General features: G+C 36.6%; 1 long non-coding RNA gene across 1 annotated transcript; it reads left to right on the top strand.

The window, feature by feature from the left end:
- The first annotated feature begins 4,045 nt into the window (after positions 1 to 4,045).
- LOC116438350 lies at positions 4,046 to 20,689 on the top strand. The gene is made up of 3 exons (XR_004237689.1): positions 4,046 to 4,270; positions 19,504 to 19,652; positions 20,447 to 20,689. It is a non-coding gene; the product is annotated as an uncharacterized LOC116438350 (long non-coding RNA).
- Positions 20,690 to 26,781: the final 6,092 nt, after the last annotated feature.

The following is a 26,781-nucleotide window of genomic DNA, read 5'->3' as shown; positions in this document are numbered from 1 at the left end:
AGTTTGATCTCTTACTCAACTCTATGCATTAGGTACACCAGTACCCTTCTTCTTCCTTCTTTGAACACTGAAGTACTCCTTTTCTTCTCTCTGATGCCAAAATAACACTACTTTTCTTGTGCAGGAGGCTCTAAACCATCCCTTATAACCCTCTAAATTTAATCTTCCCTCTTTGCTGCCGGCTGACTAAGAAAGGGCACGAATGGCCTGGGGTAACCACGTTGATTAGCCAACAAACGTTAAACAGAATGTACTGGTATTAAAATCATACTGTTCTCTGCTTCAGTGTATAAATTAGGGCCTTCTTAGGGTATTTATAGAAATTTCATACCTTTCAGACTTCAGTATCGATCAGATTTTCTCAAAAGTTTTGAACAAGATATTCAAAAGTTTTTGAGGATAAGAAGTGCAGTCAGTTACAGTCAATATGGTGGCTACGAAAACAAAGCTTATGGAAGGAAAGTTGCAAATCTTTAATGTACTATGTGAAAAAAGTATTGAACAATAGATTGTGCTGTATGTCTTATAGCTTTAATCCAGATTATTTGATGGATCTGGTTTTTGTGTTGGAATCTTTGTGATCCAGTCTAAACCAAAGTCATCAGCATCTTATCTGAGTTTGCTGACTGAAGTCTACACTTTACTGTCCTTTTTTTCCCAAATAAAAATATTGTAGCTTATTCTAGCTTCATAAAATGACTGTATATGTTACTTCATTTATGTTTTTTTGACTCTTAATTTTAGTATCGTTTGGGTATTACTTTCTAGAAAGTCATAAGTACAAAATTCTACTTTACTCTGGTGATCTGAGTGCAAACCATTATTTTTGTAGTTGTTCATATAACAGTAAGGTACAAATAATATAATTCAAATATTATCACATCTGTGGACTTCCTTTAAAAACCTTATGGCTCTTCTTTCAGTCAACACAAAACCAAACACAGAAGTCAGAGTATGAAACTACAGAAGACAGAACCAAGGCCTGAAATCTCTATGTTGTAGTCTGCCAATCAAAACAACAGAATGAATTGCTCCATGGAAAAGATTATGCAGTCTTAGATTTCCTTTCAGACTCACAAGAATCTGATCACTCTCTAGTTCTAGGGAGAAATCGAGTTGTCTGTGCAGGAATCCTTGTAACTGAGATAATGAGAAAATGTCCAGTCTTTTTATGTCTAGAAGGCTTTTCTTCAAAATGAGTGACTTTTTTTTTTCCTTAAGAATTTTGTTGTGCATCTAATCACGTTACAATTAATTATAAATGCCAGTATTTAGAATTGAATTTGTCAAGTGCAAGTTTATGGTAGTTTTACATGAATGCCCAATATTTTGTTTACCATTTACATGTTTTTCATCACTTAGATTTTACTACATCAAAGAAAATTAAGTAAAATGCTCAGTAATTCCTTAGAAATAGTAAGGGCTTTTGTAACTTTAACCTGTTTCTCTTATCTTAAGTGAAAAGTGGAATATGAAAACAAGTTTTGTTTAAGTAGCTTGAAGAAGTAGCACAGGTCATGGGCACAAACTAGTGACAGTTAGAACGCATGTTTTGTAGTTTCATCTTCCACTGAAAATCACATTGTGCACTGAAATAGTTTAACTTGAAGTTTATATTTTCTGCTGGACTAGAGTTCAGGGATCTCTCAGTCTTTGCTATGGAACAGGCTCTGAAGTCTTTATATCCCCAAATGAACTAGTGTTTCAGTATTATTTCAGCTGGCCTTTGCCTTTTTTTTCCCCAAGAAAATATTTCACCTTGGTAGCAGCAAAACATAAGAATCATCCAGAAATAATTGAAGCATATATGTTTATTTTAAATTGTTTACTCTTCCCCTCTTCCACATTTTTATTTTTTATGTGTGTGTGTCTGTGTGTATTTGTGTGTGTCTTTTTTTTTGCCTGGGAGAAAATTATTCTAAGAAACTGATCTACATTTCAGAAAACCATCCATTTCCTCTAAAATACTGCAATTCAGCAAATGCAGTAAGTAAATGCAGTAAAGTAAATTACCTGCATCTACACAAAACAGAATAAGGCAAGAATTTGGGCAAGAGTCCACAAGTGTTTCTGTCATAATGCCTTGTTTCAGCCTAATACTTTCAATTCTATCTAGTGGCCGGTGAATCAAATAATTTGAGTCTGTCGAACTCATTAACAGTCTTTGATAATGCTTTGATGGCAGACCTATACTATCAATAATTAATATAAGCAACCTGAGTATTAACACATTCGGTTTTCAGTGACAGACAAATCAGGTTCAGGCACACTTAAAAGGTAAGTGGTGAGACTTATGGGGAGTTTCCTAACATTCACGTGCTTTTCAGAGCATTTTTCTGAAGAAGCTGCTCTTTTTCAGGTCTGCAAAAAAAATTTAGAAATTTAGTATCAAACCTAGATATATTTCCAGTGTTTATCAGGTGTTAGATACCATAATTGCAATATTTCTTGTAGCTATGCAGGCAGCTCTTCTGCTTTTCAGGATGAAGTAAAACCATAATAAGGATGAAAATAATATCAGACAAACTCATAAGAGTTGGTTAAAAAAATGGATAAATACATCTTTTATTTTGCTCAAGGTGCTGTGTACAGCAGTACATTCATGTGGCTTTTTATTAAGAATTTGAGGAAAGCTTCCTAAGTTGAAAAATATTCTCAATTCTCTGAAAAAAAGACATTGTTAAAGAAATTTGTTTTCTTGAGTTATAGAGCTGATATGAGAATATGACAGAGTATCCTATTGCAAGACAAGGATGATGGCATAAGAAGGATGGCATGAACTACCAGTGGATTGTCAAACTGCACACTGACTTTCTCTGCATAGGAAACTGGTGCTTTGAATATTTTAGTTTTCTTATCATACCTTTCTACTCTAAGTATACCCATTAGTATTATCTCAGCCCCTCCCCCCTCCTCTCCCCTCCCCAACCCCCCAAGGTGCTAAATATCTCCACAGTTCTCTAATTGCAGAAGCAAACAAATGCTTCTTGATAATCCAGCAGTGGGCTACCACAGCTACCTACAGCAATTGTGAAATATTTGTTTGCCTGCTCTCTGTCCTGGCTCCAGGGCAGTCTAACTCTTCTGTGATTTGCCTAAGAAGCCTATCCAGCCTTATGACAACAGCAGCAATGGATTTCTCTCAAACAGTATTGCAGCTGGTGACTAGATTTATTGCCCCAAAATTTTAACCCTTACTCTGTTGCTGGGGTCTAATATGCAAAGGTAAGTCCTGAAGAATTGTACTTTTCATTGGATTATTTAAGGCTGTATCTGGAATATATGCTGGTGTATAATAAAACTTTATTTCTGCAACAATTCAGAAAGTCCCAGCAAAAAATAGCATGTGACAACTGACAGTATCCTTTCTTCTTGCCTACTAGTGACTGTATGTCAAGATAACGATGCATGCAGTGTGCGTAAAGAACAGAATAAGCATTACTGGCAAGCTTACAAATGTGTAATATAGTGCTTCTGCTATAAAATCTTTAATGCATTACCCTCGCCACACCAGTCTGCTGTTCTGGGTGTGCTTGAAAAATTTCAGCTTGTGCTGCATTATGGATGCTGTGTAAATGCAAAGTTGTCAAATTGCTGAGTAAGTACTGAAGGTGGAGGGAGTGGAAAGAAGGCTTGCTTGCAACAAACACCATGCTAAACAGTTGAGCTTTTATAATTTTTAATTAACTTCCTGATCTGTCATATTAGATCAGGATTATGTAGGAGGTGTTCATGACTCATAGGCAATTCACCCCATTTCAGAGGTGTTTATGCTTAATCTTCCCATTACGTGAGAGACTATACTTGGAACTATCAGAGTGTCCTCATGCCATACAAGTGCATGGATCATAGATGCACCTGCAGTCAGCTTAAAAGAAAAAAGTGCTACTAAGAAGCTGATTAACCTTGGAAAAAGGCAGGGCTTGGAAGATAAGGTACAGCCCTGACCTGACACTGCACTGTGCTTCAGAGGGCCTGGACCAGCATTTCCATCAGCACAGTGTTGCAGTGCTCCACAGAAGCACAGCTTTGGAATACTGCATGCCTTTGTCTGCCATACCAGATAGACCCGGCCCAAGTCACAGCTCATCCTGGCAAACCATCCCAGCCAGCAGAGTAGGCTGACTGCAGCCCTTTGTTAGCAAAGCACTGGTCATTTCCTAAGCAGCACAGAATGCTGCTGCATGCTTTTAAAAATTTTTTTTCCTCACAGCCACCTACATTGAAGGGAAAGGGATATATTTACATAAGTTGAATATGTGGATAAAAGGTAAGTTGATATAAGGATAAAAAGGAATAATTATCAGGACTCACTGTTCAAAATATACACTTAATGTCAGGGGGAAATAAATTTAAAACTCTCCATTTTGTATTCTAGAAATGTCACTCTGCCTTCAGTCCATTTTGCAAGGGTGAAATACTGCTGAAGACACTGAAGTGGTTACTGACTGAAAAATGATGAAAGAGAGGGCAGAAACTGGTGTTTCATGTTTTCCAGAGGCAGAAAGGCATATGCTTTTTGTAAAATAAATGCTATTAAGGGTTTAACACAAACATTGTTCCATATTAGTGGAAATCCATAGCAGAGTGTGATGATTTTAGGCAGTAGACATGGAAAGAAGCATGCAAATGATTCTAGAGTTATACAGATTCCACCTGCTGTCTTGTCTGCTGAGACTGTTTTGTTAAATACTTCCAGCTATAATGGAAGCATGAAAGGGTTAATCTTAATACCTGGTCTTGGAAAAATATAGAATGTGACAGGGTTGTACTTCCGGCACAGCATGCTTTGAGGTTAGTTAGAAGTGGGGAGATCTGCTTCTCTCTTTTTAAGGATAATTTCTGTTTAACTGTACTGCATTTCTATTCACCTGATTGGTTTCATTCCTATTAAAATTGTAAGGTTGCAGAACACTGTGAAACTAATTGGTCTGATTTTACTGTCTATGTTTAATGAATGCAGTGGTAAATGATTTGTGTAAATAGTTAAAGGAGTATCCTAGGTGCTCTACACTTTTTTAAACCTGATTTTATTACTTATGAATAGAACTTTTCAAGTGTATGGGGACTTTGGAATTCTTAGCTTTATGGAGAATAATGTGACTGATGAGAAAAATGGTTCTTTATTTATTTATTTTAATTTCTCCTTTTTTTTTTTTTTCTTCTCAGCGGCAAAAGGCATTCATTAGAATGGTTCTGATCATTTGTAGGAGTACAGAATATGCCCCAGAAAAGCACCTTTCTTGAATATCCATTTTTAGAAAAAATTCAACAATCTTAGAGCAGCTCTCTGGAGGGAGAATGCCCAGTGAAGAAGATGCTTGAAGAGTAGGCTTCCTGACAGCGTAAGACTCGTTGACTCAGTGCAATTCTGCAGGGTTAAGAAGAAATCTCTTATCCCACAAGGGATCTGATACAATTTCTCATCTTGAGTACTTGCAGTTTCTGTCTGAAATCACTGTTTCTTGGTTGAAATATTGTCTTTGCTTTCTTGATGTGACTGTTCTCTCATATAAGAAGCCACTAACTGTATTCATATATCCCCAGCTGAGTTAGATCCATTGAAAATAAACCAGTACAGATTCTCCTCCCCCACCCCCCGCCAGTATTCATTTAGCAGTATTCCATAAGACCTCTTAGTTTGTCCAGTTCTGGTGTACTGCAGAAAATTTGTTTCATCTGCTCTTGGATAGTCACAGCTGGTAGATCATCATCTGAAAGGTTTGGAGCAGGTTGGTGAGGCTTCTCTTTGAAGATCAGGGGCTTAACTTTCTTCATTCTGAGCCAAGTGAAGGAATATCTTGTCATGCAAATGGAAGACAGGCATCGGTCCATACCACAGTTTATTTCCAGATGTTGACAGTTAATTTTCAGTTTTTCTTTGAACCACAAATATTGAAGTGTGATCACAAGGAAAAAAACCTAAACAATACAACCTTGCAATAGGAGCAAATGACTTTTTTCCACTACTGAATACAAATCGGAAAGGTAGGTGTTTTATGTGAGGAAAAATGTACTTCTTATAAAATGTGAGAGAAGTGCTGTTAGAACTCCAGCTGTGGGGGGATCTATTGCTCCTGGCTGGTGTCTAGGGCAAATGTCTACAGACTGTGGTAAGATTATGATGTCCTCTTGTATATAAGTCCCTTCTAGTATTCTGTTACCAGTAAAGCTACTGTCTTTCCACTTTATTTTTTACCACCTGACATGACAACTAAGTTTCTGTAAGGCAAATGATAAACATTGATATAAATTTATCTATTTCAGTAGAGCTGGACCAATTTGTACTCTCTGGAGGGATGACCTTTGGTACATGGATACATCACATCTTGCAAAATTTTATCACTGGCATTTTGATTCCTTTAACAAATGAGCATCTTGGAGCTGACCTTTTTCATGAAGCAAAATTCCAAGTATCACCATCAGAATATCTCACTCTCTAAAATAATGTATAGGCCAATGAAACAAACAGTGAAGTTATTAAATGTTTGAAAGAGAAAAGGAAGAAAAACCCAAATGTCATATGTCAAAACTGTTTAAAAAGAAACAAAAGTTTATAAATATCTTCTGTGTACATCCAGGTATTTTCATCTGAAAGATCTTCTCCCTTACTTTTGATTCTTTAGAAAATCATAGGACATTTTCTGTATCCACACAAGAACTATGGATGTACTATTTATTTACCAGTCTAAATCTCTTCAGATTTTCACTGTGCAAAAAACATGTATTATTTATAATTTATTTCTGTTTTTTATGTATAACTTCTCATTCAGCCATGTATACAGAAATCAAGACAAGCTAGTCAGAATGCTCTCTGAACTACTTTTTCCTAAAGGCTTACCATGGACTTGACATGATGCTAGTAGGCTTCTGATTCTGTATTGTATGTATGTTGAGTTTAAGAACACTCATATCTTTGAAAGGAATTATTAATTTCATTGGATTTTTAATTTGGACCTAGAGGATTTCAGGTGAACTTCACGGGGTTCTTGTTTTTTTTCCCTTTATCACAAGCCATTAGGTACAAAATCCAGTTAATTTCAGCGGGGATGAACACAGTGAGTAAGAAGGTGGTTTCACAGGTCATGGTTTTGTGCATATAAAACCGTGGCTATGAACTTCCTGTGCACCTATGGACGATACAGGCTGTCATCTCAGATACTTTAGAAATACTGAAGTGGATTAGAACCCTTTTTTCCAGCATTTTTCACTGTTGTTTTACCTTTCTCCCACTCATACTTGTTGCCAGGTGTAGTAGGTTCGGTTTGTAACCAGGCAGAAACACCAATTTAGTGTAGTGGTTTGGTCTAAAATACTCATTACTGTTTATCTTCTGTGAGATAAGAATTAGGAGAAATGCAAAGCAGGCACCAAACATGAAAGAATATAAACAAGTTTATTAACAGACCTAAAAGAAGGAAAAAAAAAAAAATATACCATACCTTCAGAACTCTCCTCCTCCCCTCCCCTTCCTCCCTTCTCCCAAGGACAATGTAAAAAGACAACCCTTAAGATGTTCAGTCTGTTTACCACTTCCATAATAACCTTGTTCAGTCCATTTAGAAAGAGAAGTCTCTTCTTGCTCGTGCTATGAAAACATTACCACAACAAGACAGCTGCCCACTTCCAAATATTGTTCAGTCCATTTAGGAAGAGGAGTCTCTCTGCTTGCATGTGAGTCCCTTCCCCCGACTTGCAGCTTTTCCCACAACTGCTTTTGAGGGTCCACTCTTGAAGGTTTTTGGGGTACAATTTTAAGGTTGAGCCGTTCAGAAACAAAAGTTCTCTTCACCCACCTCTGGGAGCATTTCATCTCTAAGAACAGAGGCCCTCTTCCTTCCCTGGGAGCAAGGGTCTTCTCATCTTCATCGTTAGGACTATCTCTGGGAGCATCTCCAGGAACTGAGGTTTTCTCCTTTCCCGTTTGGAGCAAAAGTCCTCATCTGGTCCATCTCTCCCTGTCCAAACTTCTCATGAAATTACAGCTGTGTCAGCATCTGCCTATCTCAGCGCAGGTGCTTTTGCTTACGAGTTGAACACTCCACCCCCCGTATCTTCATGAAATTACAACAGGATACTCTGATATATCATAGCTTCACAACAGAATTTCACCTTTAAGCATCTCCTCTCTCTCTTCCCTCATGTTTTCAGCTCTTCACAGCACTAAAAGGGTTAATCTCACCTCGGCCTTGCAGCTGTGTGTCTTATCACTGTGGCTCACCTGGCCTCTGCCAGACAGCGGTGCCGCTTTTGCTGAAATCTTGGCCGCAGTGGAGGTGGGGGGGGTTCCGAGCCGCTCTGGCTGCCCACAGCCCTGCTGGGGGGGTCATTCTGGAGCCGTGGCCCGGCCCGGCCTGGCCTGAGCAGGGGCCGGGACCGCTGGCCCCCACACGGGGCCCGCAGCCACCTGTCCCAGCGCCGGAAACGAGAGAGAGCTTGGAGGGGAATTTGTCTATTCTTAAGTGTGGATCACAGAGGCGGTCACAACTTTAAGTGGCTCAAAGAATTGTCCATATTCAAACTGGGCAACTGATAGGTTCTGTCAGGTCACAGAGGAAGCTGTAAGCACCCCTTAGCAAGGACATCCCTTCTGGGACTGTGCTTGCTAACCTATGACACCAGGAAAAATCCCTTTTGTAGAATCATTGAATCATTAAGTTTGGAAGAAACCTCTAGGATCAGCAGACCCACAACTAACCCAGAACCACCATATGGAGGTGAATGATTCAGAGGTCACAAAATGGATTTCTCCAGGTGTTAGGTACTGTTCATCCAAAGAAAGATGTAAAAATTTCCCGACAATATCAACATTGTTACTATAAGTGGGACCAGGACTTCATTCAAAGAGACAAATGTACAGATTGACCTGCTGATAAGCACCATTTATGCTCCTAGTTCCCACTCCTATATAAGTCAATCTGCCCTAAAAACTTATCAGTAAGACTGCTCAATTCTTGGGAACAGAACAAAATAAGTGTGTCTTTTTGCAAGCCAATAACAGCTGTTACATGACTCAGCAATGAGATTCACTCTGGATCAACTTATTCCTAGTTATGACTCTTTAATACAAAACTGCATTTTCAGTGGTCATTCAAACATATGACTTTTACATTTTCAGTGCAGAACAAAGCTGATTCCTTTATGTGTTACAAAGGAGTAAGTATAAAATGTCAAAAAAGTCAGTTGGTGCTCTTCCTACACACTCCTTCTGCCAGAGTTTGAGTATTAATTTATCGGTGAATATCTCATGTGCAACAAGGTGAGCTCATTACCTCTCTCTGACTGACCTGTCTGGTACAAGATGGAATGAAAGTGTGAATGATTGAAACAATCCATCTGATTTGCTGAGATATACAGGCAACTTTGGCAAAGGAGATATAATCTGTATTTGAGCCTGTACATCATAAACTGCTATCACATTTATGGAAGAACATGAAATATTTGATTTCACTGATTTAAGTAACTTTATTTTATTAGTTAAGGTGGAAGATTCACGTATTGCTGTGTGAGAGGTTAACATTCAGGACAGGGCTGGGAGACAACAGCTCCATACATTACTATGAAGTAAGAGCAAGGACTCCAAAACCAAGCCATGAGGGATTAAATGTAATTCTGAATCAAAAAGACACAATTCATTTAAAATTCTGTTTGCTAAAATTATAAGAATATATGTACAGCAAAGGACACCTATTACCCATTCTCCTCTGCTCTCTGTAATAACCTTTATCATAAGACCTGAGGACCCCATTATATTTGGGACTTTTATCATGGAAAAAGAAAAAAATAATCCATTAATAAGCATGTAGTTTTTCCTTCTCTTTACTGGATGCCAGCTTTATAATTCATTGTGTTGCACAGAGCAAACTCTAACTACTTCAGTTGGGCTGGTCTGAAGGCACTGGTTGGGGATCGAGAAAAATGCTCTCCACATTCCCAGGCATGCCTGCTCCTGTCACTGGGCCCATGCAAAGAGGAAGCGTATTGGACCTTTCATCTAAACTTGCACAGCCTGTGTGTTCTGGGACCAGAATGACAAAACAAAGTCCATAAGCAGCCCACTATGTGTTCGGTGTGTGTGGGTGTAGTCTGTGGTGTAGCACTTTGCCTGTGTGCAAAGGGCAAGGTGCATAAAGCAGTGCAATGGGCACTGCATCAATCCTGGGTGTAAATCAGTGATCTCAGAATCACAGGATTTTTTAGATTGGAAAAGACCTCAGCTATGGCTGAGGGATGATCATGAAAGATAATAGAGACCCTCAACTCACTTTTGGGCCAGGGAGGTTTCAGGATTGTTTATAATCTCATTTTGATGTCTTTCTGGTTTTGCTGAGTATCACAGGGATGCTAATTACGCAGATGGAAAGGAAATATAACCCTGGATTAGGCCCCACCTGTCTTTTCTTGGTTTTTCCTCTAACAGTATTAGCTCCTTTGGAGGCAGCGACAAGAATGTAAATGTGGGATAGATTGTCTCGAAATAAATTTGAAATTTATGAAATCTGGTGATTGAGTTGGTGCGAGAGAATTATATATGCTGAGACAATACACTTTTGATATTCTTGTGTTTTGTGATCATTTTCCTCCCTTGAAATTCCAGATCATTTTTAATACAGCTTCATTGCATGGTTAGATAATTTATTTGCTTATGTTTAGTTCTTCTGGTCTATCATGTCTTTATTCAGAATTTTAAAGCAGGCATGCTGATTGACTTGATGGGTAGCCATACCCAAAGGAAGACATACTTAATTCTGAGGAAATTTCAGATCTAGTACTTGTGCAAAGTCCACATGGTCTGCTGAACTGAGTTTGTCAATGTCTGATTATACAGGAATGCCATCTTAGCCCTGCCAGTCTCTTAAGCAGTTTAATCTTTGGAAAAGCATCTCTACTTCCTCTAGTCACTCAGAGTTTGTGAACACTTCCTAATTATTTCAGGATCTTTTGGTGTAAGAATTACTATGGCCATAAGTAACAGAATCAGACTCTGGGATTTATTTATTTTCCTATTTTGTATGTGATTAAATCATCAGTAAGAGATCTGATGGTCTTTTCTAGTATTGTGTAATGTCTCATTTTCTGAGTTTACACAACACTGATAATAAAGATGAAAGAGAATCCAAGTTTCCTCCTCAGCAAAGAGACTGTTTGTTATGGTCATAATTTCAGAATTATTAAAAGAAAATTCATCTAAATCTAATAGAAAAAATAGCTGTTGTGAGTATAAACTCTTAAATAGTTACAGCACCACTGATTTCTCATTGTTGGGCATAGTACAGTCTTCTGTAATTTTAGAGGCAACATACTAACTGTGGGTTTTATGTCTGCATTATTAAGAAAAAGATGTATCTTAATGCACACTGGGAACACAGAAAGGGGTTCTTTATCATTCATCTGTTATTTCCCTTGTCTTTTACTTACTAGCAGTAACAACCATTGAAAATGGGATCTTCAACACACGTGAGTGGTTGCTTCTGGGCCCCTGAACAGGGGCTGGATACAAGGTCTATGGCTTTAAGGAGAACAAGGGAGCATCATGCTTCATTTTGAGATAACCTGGCAATAGATCAGCTACAAATAGTTTTACGTTGGTTGATCTTCTCTTTAAAATGAAGACCAACTTTAACGAAGAAAAAGAAAAACTATAAGCCAGTGATAGTAAGCAGGGATTTTGGTTTTGTATGTGAGGAGTTGAGGTTATTCCCAGCTATCAGATACCTCTCTTGCATTTTTGCAAATAACACTGAAACAAAATGTAAAGCAAGAAACAACAAAAAACAACAACAAAAAATAAGCCCTTAGTGTACATATTGATTTAACTTAATTTAACACAGACAGGTCTACATTATTTTGAGATTTATGTATCAATTTTCTTTAATTGTTCATACCAGAATAAAGTAGTTAATGAACCATGACCAGTCTTGTAGCTAGGAAGTGGAAGGGGAAAGAAAAGGGAGGGGAAGCGGAAAGGAAGACACTGTGGTAACAGGGAGAACGTACTGACTCAAATGCCCTCTCTATAAAAGCCCTCTCTCTGATGTGACTTACAAAGAGTTAGCTGCCACAAAGATACCCCTTGTTATCTCTCCTTGGTAATGAGAAACATTCAAAGAAAAAGACTTTCCTGGAAACACTTGCTTCAGGTACTTTCCTTTTCTCTTACATCAAGAAACATCGAATTTAAATGTGATCTCACTTGGCAGCAATGAAGTTGAAGGGCAAGCTTCTGTCAGGTAAAAGGAGGACATTTAGAGTGATATGGATCAGGCCAAAACCAGCTGTTTAATTTCTATCTGTCAGTGATAGCTTCATCTGAATTAACTTTCTTGTCTTTCTTGTCTGGCTTTCTGTCTTTGCTGCTAGGAGGTACACTGGGATGCTGACACTTGGGATAAGGGCTCATTTCCTTGAGTGTCTGAGCACATCACAGATATTCTCATGGTGTTCTGGTTTGAGTAAAGCTCCTGTGAAATTAATATCACTTTACTTTTACCCTTTCCTGCTTCTTTTCTGGTGGTGATTTCAAGTGGTTTCTGTCTAATTTCTTACAGAAGCATAAAATAGTGGCCTTGTAATATCTTTGAAGATTTTGTTTTTGCTTTGTTTTCTTTGTGGTAAAAATGTGCATTTTGCTGTTGTGCTGTTTCACAGTACTTTCAGTGCCTTAGCATCTGTGACACTATGAGACTTCCCTCTGCAATTCCAGAGCACACCTTTTTACTTCGCAGTCTTTAATCTACACACCCACAGGACTCCTGGCTGTGCTTTCAACCAGTTGCCCAGCTGCTCTCTTCCCTGGGCTTTGCTCCTCTGAACCTTGCTGGCTCTTGTTTCTTGTGGATAGTGATTGCCACTGATGTTTAAATCATCTCACTCTTTCTCTGCCTTTTTATCTTTTTTTCTTTCAAGATTGTGATTCATAATTGTAGACTAAAATTCCTTTACCCTTTGCCTCATAGCTTTTAGCTTATAAATTCATATTAGAAAATATGGTGCCTAGTTGGTAGCAAATGGATCATATCAGTTTCCAATAAACATTATCTAATAGTTAGATGCCTACCTCACTACCTCTAGGGTAGACTATTTAATAATGATAATAGCAGCAGTAGTAGTGCCATACACAGAAACTACCAGCTGGGGTGTTATGTTAGTCTCAATGAAAACTGTAATCGTACTAAGAAGGAATGAACGAAGGTTAATTTTCATCATTTTCCCTCTTCTCACCACCTCTTCTACTGGAGAGGAGGATGCTTTTCACAGGATGCCACTGCTGGTTTCTAGGCAGTGGGCCATTGTGTAGAAAGCTTGTTTTTTCTGTACTTTTCTTTTCTGTTCTGTGTTTTTTTTCTGTTGTTGTTTTGTGTTTTCTAACCCTTGAGGTAACTTTGAAGTTGATGTATGCACTCCCCTAATCTAGCATTTCATCTTTGATCGTGCAACAGCTGGTAAATCTGTGGAGAGTGGGAGCTCATCTGCACAAGTTACTGCTTGTTTAGTCAGTTTGTTGCTCTTACAAAAGCATCATATCAAATTAAAGAAAATGGCCCTTCTAATGTTTTCTACTTGGAATATCATTAAAATGATGTTCTGTTAATATTAAGTCAACTCTTAGAAGTCTCTTCAAGGCCGCAAAACCTCTGCAGACAAGCTTCAGATTAAATAATCTTTCAAATTAAAAAAAACCTTCTTTGCAATTTTTGATCTTGGAATTACTGCAAATAATTGGTTTTCTTTACATGAGAAAGAATATTGACAACTAAAATGTACTTTACATACAAACCATTTTTGATAGGTACACACCTGAAAAAGAAGTGTACAAAACAGCTGTAAAAGATACACTGGGTTATAATTTTCATTTTGACCTTGAAAGAGTTTGAAGTGACACTAGGTGAGGCCTCTGGCAGAAGGGTGTTGTCAATTTTCACAGTAGCACTTGAACACATGGTGACCCCCATCAGCCATCAGGTAGAGTGGCAGAAATGAATGCCTGCTCCATCTTCATCTCCAGACATGAGCAGCTGCAGGCAGATGTTAGTCCATTCTGCTGATGGGTTTGGTCTGAATTAACACAGCAATCGAGGGGTAAGCCCAGAGGGCAAAAGGCAGAGCCCCAAAGGGACCTGCCTTCCCATGGGATTCTGCTGCATCTGGAGACACTAGGGATGGAGACCAAAATGTTGTGACAAAAGGGCACTGGGTTTAGAGGTCTTTCAGTTCCTCAACCTGAATCTGCTTTTCCCCTATTTGCCCTAAAAATGTGATGCTAAAATCTCATCCTGTTTTCCACTCACTAGCAAGAAAGTGGTCTGTCAGATCTAATTTCATGTTTGCTGTGGGTGACTGTTAAGTGGCTTTTTGTTATCTTAATTTTGTTTTTTTGTTGGTGCAAATAATACAAAGACCTCTTATTGTCAAGAAGAGATTTCATTTGTTGATTTAAAGAGAAAACTGTGCTGTCTGTCATATTTTTCCTTACCTTAAATTAGCTGTTTCAATAAAATTGTCAACTGAAAAGAATCCAGTAATACAAGAGCAGAAAATGAGTGTTACTCTGTTACAGTAATGGCTATTACTGTTACAAATTTATTGGTCTGGAATACAATAAGAGCCACAATGGATTGCTTAAAATCATCCAAAGAACTGTTAATGCATTAAAATATGAATATTTTATGCAGGTCATTAACCTTGATAATTTACCTTAAAATAACTTTCAACTGGCTTGATTTTGATTAGTTTCTAATGGAGCTTGAATCATCTAGATGTTAATCTTCCCTGTGTGGCTGCCAGGTTGTTGAGGTATTATCAGATTGATAATTATTCTTTCATCACTCTTATAAACTTGAGACATGCTCAAAGGAAAGAATAATTGTGCCCTTGCCACATTTTTCCCTAGGGTTCTTTCTTAGTACTGCTTTTAAAAATATCCAGGACAGGAAAGTCTGTGATGTCCCCAGGCAATCTATCTTGGAGGTTGTGCATCCCTGAGAACAGGGAAGTTTTCCAAATTTCTAACGTTTCTGCCATGATATTGAATTGTTTTCCTCTTATACTGTGCAAAATCAATATGGAAAACATCCCTTCCCTTCCCCTTCCCTTCCCCTTCCCTTCCCTGACAATCCAAGCCAGTCCTACAAGGTGGTAATTTATGTTTTGGGAATTGAGTAACAGAGGACAGAGGGGATTAGCCTTAGCAGATATTGGGAGAAAGGAAAATATGTTGGATGGGAGACTTGCAGTCCTGTACAGAAACCTCCTTCAAGTTTGTTTGATTTTCATGTTGTCTGCTACTTTTATGATAGGAAAATGTGGGTTAAAATAAAGTTATCAACTGTCATTTTTTAGTAAAGAGAACATGGAAAATTCAGTGCTATGAAGAAAGTTTTAAACACAGGGGTTGAGTTATGGATATTGTTAGCAAGGACATGATTCCAGTTTAAAGGATAAGAATGTCCTGAATTAGACAAAAAAAAAAGAGAAAGGTGGAGGAAGCCAGGATAGAGACACTGACAAAGTGACGTCTGACTGACAAAACAGCACCAGTCATCACAGATAATCTTGTGCTGGAGATGAGTCAGGCTGTGAGGAAAGTTTTGTGACACATTTTGTCCCTGCATGTGTTTCTTTCTACAGGACTGGAATGTTTAAAATATGAAATTAGGTGTGCGATAGTAAAATGTACAATGTGTTTATTTAAAAGAGGGAACAGTAAGTAGAGAATAATATAAGACATATAATTAGAAAATGGATTTGGATATGAAGTTTTTGGTTAGCAAGAACTTGGCATACCTCTTCATGAAATGATAAATTATTATAACTGATATCAAAAAATTATATTCAGAAAGTACTAGGTATTTTGTTTTTATTCCAGAAGCTCCTAAACCCCTCACTGCCTATATAGCATGTTATGTAATTCTCAAAGAACATGGACAAATCCATTTTCCCACCAAGACTTCAGAAGCAGAAAAGAAGGAAGGAGAAATAAAAATTTTAAGCTATTTCTTTTCAAGTATTTCCATTTGATTATCATGAACTGGATTGATGCATTAGAAGAATTCATTTGCTAGTTGCACAGCTAGGCTGCACTGGAACTGAAAAATTCAGTCCAGGGATTTTGGATGCCAAAACAGTGAGCTAATTCTATCTCACTTTTAGCCTTCAAGAAGATTTTGTCCTTCAGCATTATCTCACTGTCACAAGGTTAAGAAAAAGTTGCATTTTATTAGCAAGGCCCCAGAAGCTAGCTCTGTAGGCTATATTTCACAGTAGTCATTTCTCTTAACCAGCTTCAGTCTAGGAAGCTATTTTTGATTAATTTCTTGTATATTACTCCTTTCTGCAGAAACCTCTCTTTCACCCCCAGGATGTCTTTTCAGGGCTCCACACCATGGTTACCTTTTTCTCCACCATTTTGTTCAGTGAAGGACAGTGTACCCAGCTGACACTAGGTGGTATTGGAGTTCTTTTGTTCTCATGAGTGCTTTGAAATATATTGCTATCATGACGTCTCATTCATGTATATCCAATTTAAGAATAGAGTATGACCTAAAATTATTTATCATCTTTCTTTGAAGAATACAGTTTTACTCAGTCTAAAATAGTTTGCCAATTCTTTCGCCATGCAACAGCCTCCTTGAACACTCAACAAACAGCTCTATGACCCTGACAGTCATTTCAGATATGTGAGCATTGTTAGGATAACAATGAAGACAGAGAAGAAAAGGATGAAAGATTAAATGGAGAGAATGCAACATTTGAATTTGGCTGTACTTTTAAGTTAATGAGGGGGAAGAGCTACTGAAGCATGAAAGAATAATTAAAAAATTGTTGCTGCTTGATAGGTGTATTCTCTCTATGTTTTCTACAGGTGGCTTCAGAAATATTTACTCCAGCTGTTGTTTGAAGGATAAAATACAGGATCAAGCAGGGAAATCATAGGCTAAACATTCAGAAAGCTGCCTTTGCTCTTGGTTTTGTTTGCCAGGATGCATGGTAAAATGAGATCTTTGTGAGCCTGTTGTTGGATATTTGGTTTTGATGAAGAAGCAGGTGATCATGACTTACATCAAGAATTGAACATTGTGGGTTACTTCAGTAGGCTATCATGACAAAACTTCAACATGACTGGCATTCTCATTGTGCTTGAGAGTGATAGGTGGGTGGCATCCTGGAGCAACTCTTCTTTGTGCTGTTAACATGATACCTTCTAATTGATATATCACTTCTTTCTCCAAAAGCAATCCAACAAAATATATGAATTAATAAAAACCTGTTCAGAAGTAGCTGTTATTTTAGAGATCTTTGATTTCCTCTACACAGTGACAGCTAAACATTGTGTTCCATCTTAACTACTCCTCTTTCTTCAAGCATCCAAAATATCTGAAAAGTAGAAGAAAAAAATGTGTGCAAGGTATTTTAAGTTACAGGTTCAGTTTCATGTTTATAAAATGTGATACACAATAGAGGGAAAAGATATTTTATAGTTCTGAATATCATTCCTAAAGCCTAAGACCTTCCCCATTACCATCACAGTGATTAGATTTTCTGTGTTAAACTTTCTTTTATTGATTTGTAGCACACTGATTTGCATTACAAAGTGTGGTGATGAAACTAGAGAAGTAATACTGAAGGGTCCAGCATTCTGTATAGAAATACAGCGAAAAAATGTTGGAAATTTGCTAAGCATGCATTGTTATTCCATGTCCTCTGTATATCACATCATTTTGTCAATGAAGTTATATTTCCTGTACATAAATTTTCAAGTTTGTCATGAACAGACAATTTTCATGCCCATAAATCTGTCTTGCTTGCAGAGATTCTTATGGAGTATTTCTTTTTTCCCTTTTCAACTTCTTTCAATTTTCTTCCAATCTGAACTGAGACACAATTCGATTAAATCTCCTTCCTCCTTTGGCTTTTTGAAAAATTTCCATATCTTACCATGGACACAGGTAATGACATAGACTAGTCTTCTGCTAATGCTCTTGGGAAAAATCCTTTTCCTTAAAATGTTGCTTAACTAAGACATTTTACTAAGATTTGACACAAAAAATCAGCGAATGAGTGACCCTACAAATATGAGATTATGTGCTCAGTTTGAAGAAAATTACCTATTATCTCTACAACCCCCCAAAGCTATTTCTACATCTACTCTTCTCACTAGTTTAAAGCCTTTTTAAAAATTTTTTTTCCAACAAAAAACTCCATCTTCCCTGTTTTTCAGTAAGAATCGCCTTTCACTGAAGTTTTTCACTCTTTGGTTTCTTTGGCAAGTCCCTGTCATAAAATCCAAGTTATAACAGGATTATTCACCTATCCCTCCGTGGAAACCTTTGCATGGGACCAAACTTTCCATTCTGGTTCTTTAACACATTGTTTAATCTGTAAGGAAAAATAGATTGGTTTACATCTCTCCATTTGGCCTGAGAGTTTCTTGAAATATGGATTTTCTATTTTGTGTCTACCTATAAGAAAGGCTTTCTTCTTTCAGTATGAGAAATATAGAGTAATGATAATAATCTAGACTTCTTCTGAAGTGCCACTGTGCAACTGCCATTGATTTGTGGTCCGAAATCCACCCTTTTACAGAGAAAATGATTAAGATTTTCCTATTGTAACTCTGGATACCTCCATAGCCTCATTATTTAAAGCTGTTTTCAAAAGTCTGAGTTATTGCATCTCCAAAACATGAAACAGCCGTGTGTATCTTGCTGGGACTCTGACTGATTGCAGCAGCAGACCTAGAGGACAGAGGATGTCTGCAGCTTGATCTGAACATTAGAAATGGAATATTTTTTTGGGAACTGTAAAATTGGAGCACCATACCAATATATTTTGTGGAAATTCCTAGACACATGTTATAAGAAGTCATCAAGAATTCACTTGATAAATCAGGAGAGGAGAGGATTCCGAGGGGTGAGAGGGGTGTAAGCATTCATATGCCTCCTTATGTTTGCATTGGCTATTTTTGCATTGTACAAGATAATTTATGTGTAAATAAACAGTGTCACGACATTGAAAGTAAGCAGGCATAAGTGAATCATTTTGAAAAACAGATTTAACAAATTCTGCAAGATGTATCAGTGATGAGTTCCCCCCAAGTTTCTTGTAAAGTACCCTTCCTTTAACTTGAAGACCTATTAACATGACCTTAACATTTTTCAGCCATGTGAGTTTCTTTTCTGTTTTATTAATGGCATTCATAAAAGCTCATGATTCATATGTTACAAAATTTTTGTGTCTTTTACTCAAAGAAATTATCTAGTCCATGGCTGCTTTTTTCCTCGATTTAATTATCTTAGGGTAAAATTGTTGAATGAAGAGACACAAGGCTCAACAGTTTATAATTCACATATTCTTCTTTGCAAAGATATCTTCCAGTGAAAATTAAAATGTCTTCTCATGTCAAAATCTGCTTTTAGATTTATATAAAATGTGGAAATAGAAGATGCATGTCTCTTTTGTGTTTGCACTCTCATATGCTAGTTACTCTTTTTTTTTGCCTTTCAGATAAAAGTCATGAAACAAGTTCTTGTACTAGTATAAGTACTATTCATAGCCCAAATTCATTCCAAATGATTTTCTTCATTCCAAGAGGACAAAGCAAGGAAATGGAAATATAAGTTGGAAGGAAATGTGGAGAAGGCTTAAAATAGGAGGTGGGTTTGTGAGATTTTTAGAGAACAAATGTCTACACAAGTCTTTACAGAATTAAGGACCCCTTATAGTGATTTGTGTGATTTTCACAGTCTCTCACTATTATTTTCTGTCTTACATATTTATGATGCTAGAAGACCAGAGTGACCAAGCAATTTAAAAAGTATGAGGTCTGCCCAGGAGTGACTTTTCAGATACATATTACCCTGAAGCTTCACTTATTATACCCTTTAACCTTTAATTGGTTATGTAGGAAGGGCTTTGTTTGACATAGATGAGATTTTTAGTGCTCTGAGATTTATCTCTAATCTTTTACAAAGGAAATATGCTGATACTTTTAGAGAAAACAGAAATTTTCCTCCTGTCACACTCCAGAACCTGAGTACACTCACAGCTGCAAGCATGCTTCCAGAACAGCCCCACAAGCTATTTTCCAGTCTGAAATGAGAGAAGAAGGATTTGGGGCCCCACAATTTGATACTTAGACACTGGTGTTTTTTCAGCATTGATAACAGATGAATACTTATTCTGAATCAAGAGCTGTCTAAGTGTGGTACTGTTTACACATATAATTTGCTAAAATGGGTTTTCTTTTCATCTGGACTACATACTGGTGTTTTCCTATCTCATGGTCAAATAATTTTAACATAAATTTTATATTTTATTTATATTTATATTTATTTTATATTTTATTTATATTTAACATATATTTTTCTAGGCTATGATCTTTTTTTTTTTCTTGTAAAAGACATTTGTGTTATATCCTACTGTAATTTAAAATTTTGTTATATTTCAGTAACACCAAGGGTAAAAATGTCAAGTCAAAACTGCTGTGTTGCTGATTTTCCTTGGAAAACTGCAAGGATTCTACCTACAACCAGTGGAATCTCAAGTAATAAGCCATTTTCCCTTTTTTTTTCCCCACGGAAAGATGCAATATCAAAAATGAGAATTTGGAACTTTACACAGCTTTTAGAGGAGGTTTATTTCAATGTCTTTTCTCTCATGGGTAAAGACTTATAAAATTTTGAATTTTTATTTCTTAGAAGCATGAAATAAAATTTAATTCCTATCCTGTGTCTGTGTGTCTGTACTTTGCCCTGACCAGAGTGCTTGAAAGATAAATGTGTGTGCTTTGAAAGTTGTTACTAAAATCTAAGAGTAAAAGATGGTAAAGTTTTTTAAAGAAAATTAGGAACTAGACATTTTAAAACATTTTCTTTTTATGCTTTACTTTATAAATAGGTATAAAATTTTGCAGGTTTAGAACTTTTTCATCTTGTTGTATTTTTATGTCAGACTCTGTCAAATGCAGATGAATATATTGCTTTTCTGTGTGAGTCCTGCCAGTACACATGTTTTGAAGAATGTCTGTACAGCTCAAGAATAGGAAACATTGCCTGAGGTAGCACATTTCAATGTGCATTTCCTGGAGCCTGAAAAATCCATCATGGGATTTTTATTTGGTATTAACTCATTTTGTCAGAAACATAAAATTTATATGTATCTGTAGGTGTCTGTGGAGTGCCTAAAAATATTTTAAAAATTACATATTTCTGTATCCAAACTTGAGTATGGAAAGTTTTTTGTTACCCTCAGCTTTTAATAGTTCAATTTTAGATGCAATTTTCATTCACTGGAAATTATATGTTTGCAATAAGAAAAGCATGATGTTGACACTGGTAGATACTTTTCAATTTTAAGTGCTGTGAAAAGGGTTTTGGGAACCCCTCTCTTTGGTCAACTTTTCTGTCCAGAAACCCAAGTATTCTTTTTCCCAATATACATACTCATCATGGAGAACCAGAGTGTGTGATCAGGCTTTTAATTGCTGAATCTATATTGTGTCTCTTTTAGTAACTGGAGTGTCTAGGATATGCCACTTCTTTTTTGTCCAGGTGTTGAAAAAAAAACTTGCCTGTCCTGGCTGAAGCTAAGAAGAAGCAGAATCTTGCCAAGGAAATCTGTTCCAGGACCAAACATTCCTCTTTGCCCCCTCTTCCATTTACCCACTGCTCAGCTTAAACTCCTTTTTTTCATGGCTGATATTATGCCCCCTTTTTTTAATTTGGAATGTTTAATCAGGACTTCGTAATGTCATAATCATTTAACAAACCACCACTGAGTGTCACTCAGACATGGACACACTATGGTAAGGCTGGATTAGTAATTCTGGCTCCTATGGAATAATGCAGAGATATTTTGGTATCTATTTTATGGGGTAATACTTGGGATATGAATCTTGCAGTCTAATTTATTGTTTGTTAATTATTTGCTATAACTTAATACGTGGTACTTCAGGTCTATTTTAAAGGTTGTACCTCCTGAGATCAACAGTTGTGGCCTTTTCATCTGTGGTGTGTTTTGATTGAATTTCAGTCTCATTTTCCACCCTCTGGATTTTGTGATCTGATATATCTAATGGGGTCAGTGAAGTTAATGTGATTGTTAGTCCAGGAACATAGCAAACCTTGACTGAGTGCAGCAGTTGGTCCTGCAGAATTGCAATCTCCAAACTCATTCACAATAACTAGATGAGTCTGTGTCATACACCAAAAGTAACTTTATAGAAATCCACATAGTTAGTATGAAACACATCACCACTGGATGCATTCTCATAGGTAGTGACACTTGTAGCCTTGAGGGCACCAGTCCAAGGAAAACACTTACTTTTTTACATGTACTATGGGTTCGTGACTGGACAAAATTTGACTGTTCATACCATTGGTTACTGGTAATACTTATGTGATGGGTTCTGCACTTACTCCTTTGTTAACAAATCCCTTCTGATTTATACTGGTGACATGGTATGGAGGGCAATGGATATGGAGGGCAATGGACAGATTGAAGACTTTATGATTAAGCCTGAGTCTCATAGGTAGGCTGCTGCAAGCTGATCAGGGAATCTCTACCAGCATCCTGCTGCATTTTTTGTAAATACATGAAGTGATAATCACAATTACATATGCACATGCCCGTACATCAAATACAGAGATCAGTGCTTGCAGAACTGCAATGGGATACTCAGTTTTCTGTGTTACCTGTAGAAGAGAGCAATACCTGATGATATTAATTGCCATCTTTGGTCCCCATGCTGGAAGGTATTCCTTTGTCGGAGTGCCCACTATACTCAATGACAGTCTTTTTCCATTTCTTCAGCTGTCAGTTCACTTTCTTCTCTATATTAAACACACAAACTTTCTACTTTAGCTAACATCAGCAGTCATATTTATACACGGATTTTATCCTTTTCATCCCATTTTCTTTTCCTTCCTTCCTTCCTTCCTTCCTGCCTTCCTGCCTTCCTGCCTTCCTTCCTTCCTTCCTGCTTCCTTCCTTCCTGCCTGCCTTCCTGCCCACCTGCCCACCTGCCCGCCTGCCTTCCTTCCTTCCTTTTTTCCCTTTTTTTTTTCCCTTTTTTCCCTTTTTCTTTCTTTCTTTCTTTCTTTCTTCCTTTCTTTCTTTCTTTTTCTTTCTTTTCTTTCTTTTCTTTCTTTTCTTTCTTTTCTTTCTTTCCTTCTTTCTTTCTTTCTTTCTTTCTTTCTTTCTTTCTTTCTTTCTTTCTTTCTTTCTTTCTTTCTTTCTTTCTTTCTTTCTTTCTTTCTTTCTTTCTTTTTCTTTCTTTCTTTCTTTCTTTCTTTCTTTCTTTCTTTCTTTCTTTTCTTTCTTTTCTTTCTTTTCTTTCTTTTCTTTCTTTTCTTTCTTTCCTTCTTTCTTTCTTTCTTTCTTTCTTTCTTTCTTTCTTTCTTTCTTTTTTTCCTTCTTTCTTTTTCTTTTTTAATAGTTCTTCCTTTCTTTCTTTTCTTTCTTTCTTTTCTTTCTTTCTTTCTTTCCTTTTCTTTTCTTTCTTTCTTTCTTTCCTTTTCTTTCTTTCTTTCTTTCTTTCTTTCTTTCTTTCTTTCTTTCTTTTCTTTTTCTTTCTTTCTTTCTTTCTTTCTTTCTTTCTTTCTTTCTTTCTTTCTTTCTTTCTTTCTTTCTTTCCTTTCTTTCTTTCTTTCCTTTCTTTCTTTCTTTTCTTTCTTTCTTGCTTTCTTTCTTTCTTTCTTTCTTTCTTTCTTTCTTTCTTTCTTTCTTTCTTTCTTTCTTTCTTTCTTTCTTTCTTTCTTTCTTTCTTTCTTTCTTTCTTTCTTTCTTTCTTTCTTTCTTTCTTTCTTTCTTTCTTTCGTTCTTTCTTTCTTTCTTTCTTTCTTTCTTTTCCTTTCTTTCTTTCTTTCTTTCTTTCTTTCTTTCTTCTTTCCACACTATGCTAATATATTACTCATATTGCCAAACTTTCTAAAATACAGTTTTAAACTTCTTTAGCACACAGATATTAATATCTTCTGCTTTTTTTTTTTTAATATCTGCCCTTTTCGTTCCATGTTACTTCAGGTGTTTTTCAGTTATTTTATCTCAATAATTACTGTCCTCTCTCATATCTTCATATTCACATGCTTGTCAATGGTTAATCTTAACCTTTGACTGCTTAGGTACAGACATCCCTGACAAGTTTTCCTCTCTGCTACAAACTTTCCACCTTCCTGATATCTCCTCTTATATTGCACATCTGTTAAAAACAATCTCGCTGAAACCAACATTTTTACTGCTAGTTTGGCTGTTACTTTCTAAGGTGGTAGTCTTTAAAGTAGCATGCTGTAAAACATGGCAAAAAGACTAAGCAAAGCATTTAGTTCGTTATAGTCTAGCTTTGATTGCTGATGCGATTTTTTTTTTAGATCACTCAAGGTCACATACATCTATAACCTGAGTTCAAAGTGTTTTCTCTGTATTGATTTTTCTTTATGACTAGCTAATACTACACAAAAGGCTCTCTTTTCTGAGCTATACTGTCATTTTGCTATTTGGTGTTGCAACAAAAAAACCCCACCCAAACCTGTGGCACCTATAGATGTAATGCATTCATACTGGTGCATACATGAAAAAAGCAATATTAAATTATTCTCTATCCTATTGAAAATTCCTTGTCTCCACATGGTGCCATTAGATTCTGTGCAGTCACACAGAGGATATGGTATACATGCAGTGAGCATTCAGATGCGAACTGTAGAGCTAACTGCGTCTCAAATACATCATTACATAGAGTGCACAGCCTTCATGGAGTCATGCTCAGAACAGAAACAAACTCAAGTCAGCTCTTTGCCCAGTTTTTCTGTAAGAAATTATTTTTCTCGTTCCCCAAGGTTGTGGTAATGATAGTAAAGTCATGTGAAAATATTACAAAAAACCTGAAAAAAATTAGCACTGAATTTTCAAACTAAACCAAAGTAATACTCAGAAAGAATGTATAATTTTTCCTGTAAGGAGTAAGAAAGAATATGAACATATCTGCTCAAAAGTATGTCAACCAAATCTTAAAAGGCACTAAGACTGGAGTGTATTTGTAGAATATATATACAGGATGTTCTGTACAGAATTTATATATATTCTATGTTGTTATTTGAATGATTAATTGAATGTCCTATTGCTTAACTGATGTCACAGCAGTCAAAATGCAAAAAGACATCATTAAGAGAACAAAACACCCTAGCATAACTGACCCTTCCTGGTCACATCTGTTTAAAATCCTGTTGGACAATGAATGCTAGCCATGAAAGCAAGCAAATAAGTTTACCACTTTTCATTATTTGCTTTTATCAAAAAAATTAACATCAACTAAAGGAAGTGTTCCTTTTTAAAATTTAGAAGGAAAATACAACAAGATATCCCTGAAAAGAATCCCTTAAAAGGATTTATTTTAAAATGTGAGGGCATTCATGTAGATAAGAATATCAGTAATTACAGAATCAAAAAAAGTATAGTTGAGAGAACTTTAGAAATCAGTAATCCCACAGCCTTCCCCAAAGTCAGAATAATTTTTGTTTGTATTGCTCCTGACAGGGCTCCAGAAAACTCTTCTGAATAAATTTCCTATTCCATTCCTTTGATATGAAAGCACTGATAAATTTTTCTCTAATATATCTAAATATTTTGTTCCCCAGTTAAAACAAATTCTGGTTTAATCTATTTGTGTCTGAAGAACCCTTTTTTCTTGTTTTTTCTCCAAAAATGTCATAAGAGATTGTGGCAAGGCCGCATGTCAGTCCTGTGGAGAGTGAGACAGCTACCTTCTCATGCACAAAAAAGTTAAACACTTAGTTTTTACCAGACTCTAGCAATAATTCCTTCTACATCATTGCCTTTCAGATGAGTATGAATGATTTTCTTGATTAACATTTCTGGACGTTCTAGCAATCAAACATAAGCAGTCTGACCTATAGCTCTCTGGCTTATTTGTTTCCCTTCCTCTCCCAGCATGAAAATCATTAGTCCCATCTGATTAACAAGTTGATTTTTTCAAGTACTTTCTAATTAACTTTTGGTCGTTTGGGTTTTTTTTTTTTTCATTATTGTGGCTGCATAGTTCTTTTATCATAGCAATCAGTTTTGCTGTCCACCAATCATTCTGCAGTTGTACTCTTTTGAGAATGCATGTGGTGAGGGAAAGCACTGACTTTTGCCTTAGATATTCTGTTAATAGCTTTCTGTGTAGACCACTTGCCATGTATTCTTCCTATGACAAGAGCAGATAGATAGAGAGCAAATTACCATGTACTTTGTACACTCCCTTAGCACTTAGCTTCTAAACTCTTCAACTTTGCTTTTACCAAGACTGTTGCACAAAACCTCTATGCTTTAGCATGTAAACCAAATGCTGAGTGAAAGAGGGAGAGCAGCAAGCTAATCTGAGACAGGAATAACATAGTAATTCTGTTCATGCTCACTGAAATGTGTGATATTAGTGAATAAAACTCGACATAGATGCTGGTAATACCTGGTACCAAAGTTTCAATATCTGGATATTATCCCTCATTAGCCATCACCCAAACACAGAGGAAGAAAATACCTTCACTTGCACTTTTTTAATGGTTTAATCATGACATTCAGTAAAGTTTTCTTTGTGGGACATGGGCAACTCAGAATTATGGTGTACCTTGACTAATCATGACTAATCACTATCCTTATGGCATGGTATCCGTATCCATCTGGAAGTACTGTTTTCTGTGTCAGTGTAGGTCGTATAATATATGTATGGGGCATGTTAATCTGTTTCTTTTTCTGTATCATTTGTATGTTCTGTGATTCTCTTTTAAA

Source organism: Corvus moneduloides, chromosome Z, assembly GCF_009650955.1.
Source record: "Corvus moneduloides isolate bCorMon1 chromosome Z, bCorMon1.pri, whole genome shotgun sequence".
NCBI classification, from domain to species: domain Eukaryota; kingdom Metazoa; phylum Chordata; class Aves; order Passeriformes; family Corvidae; genus Corvus; species Corvus moneduloides.
The sequence above is the reverse complement of the archived record's forward strand: the minus strand, read 5'-3'. Positions and strand labels throughout refer to the sequence as shown.